General features: G+C 47.8%; 1 pseudogene; it reads right to left on the bottom strand.

The window, feature by feature from the left end:
* Positions 1-1,708: 1,708 nt before the first annotated feature.
* LOC109377767 (spermidine synthase pseudogene) lies at positions 1,709-2,609 on the bottom strand (annotated as a pseudogene).
* Positions 2,610-2,929: the final 320 nt, after the last annotated feature.

Below are 2,929 nucleotides of genomic sequence, written 5' to 3'. Positions count from 1 at the left end.
GTGAGCGGCTGTGAGCGGCCATCCAATAGCCGGCGACCGGTCTGCCTCACCCGGGAAGAGCGCAATGACAATACCAACATGGGCCAGTGAAGCAATGTCCTCCACAACTAGACTGAAGAACAAAAAAAAGGACAGCAACTTGTCTGTTCTCCTTTCCCGGTTCCCCAATGCTGTTCTCCTCCCCCAATACCCCAATAAAATCTTTAAAAAAAAAAGCATTAGGCATCCCATTTGCTCTGTGTAACCTAGTATTAAGGACTACAGTAGTGACCCTTAAGTGCTTGCTATGCAAAGCATATAACTGCTTAAGCAATTTAAAAGCGTAAATCCTAACAGTCTTATGGAGTAAATGTAACCTCTTTGCTAGAATTAGAGATGCAGACATTTAGATTGAATTTGCCAGGGTGGGTCCTGAGCATCAGTATTGTATGGTTCCAGTTGATTCCAGGGTGCCACTGTATTGAAAACTACTGGGGTAAGTAACAAAGGTCATACATAGCCTTAGTGGTGCAGTTGGGATTTGACAACCCAGTCCACTGCTTGTACTCAGTTACAGTGGTTTACATGTAATTATCTGTTTTTGTTTCCCTTAGAATTGAAAGAGCACTCATTAAACATAATTGCTTCACATGTATCCATTTTCAGCCCCACTACAAACCTTGACAAAGAATTTAACTGCTATTTGTAATCTTTCAGTAAATGTTTTGATAGCAAGCTGTGGTATTTTAAACCTGTCTTCTAAGATACCTGATGGCAACGATAGTGGTAGTAGTTTCTTAAAACTAAAAAACTTGGTCTTTTTTACACTTCTGTTTCTCCTCTCACTTGTGAAAAATATACTTTCCTAAATGGGCCTGGGGAAACCAGGGCAATCCATTTGAGGAGTCCTGATACAAGGTCTGACAATTAAGTTCACAAACTTGTTGCAACAATATTGCTAGCCTGTTTTTGATATCAGAGGGATTATTCATTATGAATTTGTACCAACTGGACAAACAGTTAACCAAATTTACTATTTGGAAGTGCTGAAAAGGCTGCGTGAAAAAGTTAGATGACCTGAACTTTTCACCAACAATTCATGGCTCTTTTATCACAACAATGCACCAGCTCACACGGCACTGTCTGTAAGGGAGTTTTTAGCCAATAAACAAATAATTGTATTGGAACATCCTCCCTACTCACCTGATCTGACCCCCAATGACTTCTTTCTTTACCTGAAGATAAAGGAAATATTGAAAGGAAGACATTTGGATGACATTCAGGACATCAAGGGTAATACGACAACGGCTCCGATAGCCATTCCAGAAAAAGAGTTCCAAAATTGCTTTAAAGGGTGGACTAGGCACTGGCGTTGGTGCATAGCTTCCCAAGGGGAGTATTTTAAAAGTGACCATAGTGATATTTAACAATGAGGTATATAGCACTTTTTCTAGGGTGAATTCATGAACTTAATTGTCCAACATCGTACTTCCCAGTCATTTTTCTCCTTGCTATTGTTCTCTGTTTTTAGCAGTGCATTTTTGTGTGTGTGTGTGTGTGTGTTATAAATACACGTGTTTGGTGAGTGAGGGGTGACAGAGGCGGAGATGATGCTGTATACAGCTGGTGTAGGCTTAGAGATTGAACACCACAGAGAAAGACAGTCCTCCCAGCAGGGCAGTTGGGCAGCATTCTGGGGCCTATAACACTTGGTTGGTGGGCGTGCCGGTGGGGGTCTTGTCCAGGGCTCCCTGGCCCGAGGTCCTGGGCGGCACCAGCAGCAGCACTTGGGCTCAGCTTAAATCATTCAGGGCCTTGTGGGCAAACTCGGGCAGGACGAAGGCTGCCCGGTGCACGTTGGAGTTGTAGTATCTTAGCTGCATCTGCTCCACCTGCTTCTGTGTCAGCTGCTGCACGGGCTCCCGGAAGTAGGTGTTCGGGTTTTTGCTGCACAGCATGAAGCCGATCTGGCCGTTGGGGTAGGTGGGGATGGTGCAGTAGTCGTAGCTCACCACAGGGAAGAGCAACCTGCAGAAGTGCTGCATGTCCTTGATGAGGTCCAGGTGCAGCCACTGGCACTCACCCTGGCAGCACAGGATGCCATCCTCCTTGAGGGCTGTCTTCATGAGCTGGTAATAGGACTCCTTGAAGAAGCTCTCAGCAGGGCCCATGGGGTCTGAGGAGTCAGTGATGATAACATCAAAGGCATCCTGGTTCTGTTTCATGAACTCAAAACCGTCGCCCACATGGAGGGTCAGTTTTGAGCTGGAGTAGCCAACGGCCATGGCCATGCCCGGCAGGAACTTCTTAGAGACTTGAATAGCATCCTTGCGAGGGTTGGGGTGGCTGCAGAGGGGCAGGTTGGCTATCATCTCCTGGTAGGAGAACTCGTCCCTCTCCGTGCACTGGATGACACCGTCCAACACCAGCACGTTGCCGTATCTCTTACTGCGGAAGGCAAGGATATCCTGGTACCGCGAGCGCTGATGGTATAGCAGCTGCTCCACCTGCAGCGACAGGGCCTGGCCGGGCCACAGGCTGCACGTCTCGCGGAAGGACGTCTCGCGGAACGACCCCTCGCGGATGGCAGCGGCACCGGAGGTGGCGGGGCCGTCGGGGCCGGGCTCCATGGCGGAAGGGCGGAAGGGCAGGCGGCGCGGTGCGCGACCCGGTCTCAGCAGTGCATTTTTCATTAAAGATACTTTGCAGTATGACCCATTAACCAGGGCCTAGAACCTGACTACTCTTGACTCCCCGACAGAACATTGCTAAGTGACCAAGCTTTGGCAAAAATAATTTGGTGGCAGAGAGGCAATTAATTCAGTGACTTCTCAGTAAGAATTCTTCCACTCTCTTGAGATGGAAGCACGCTTGGCTACCTGCCCTTCTAATAATCCCATATCATGGCTTGACTTCACAGGGTAACAATCCTCTTCCCTTAGATTCAGTT

The sequence above is a fragment of the Hipposideros armiger genome, unplaced genomic scaffold, assembly GCF_001890085.2.
Source record: "Hipposideros armiger isolate ML-2016 unplaced genomic scaffold, ASM189008v1 scaffold_1537, whole genome shotgun sequence".
Classification (NCBI taxonomy): Eukaryota; Metazoa; Chordata; class Mammalia; order Chiroptera; family Hipposideridae; genus Hipposideros; species Hipposideros armiger.
This window is presented reverse-complemented; position numbering and strand designations above follow the sequence as displayed.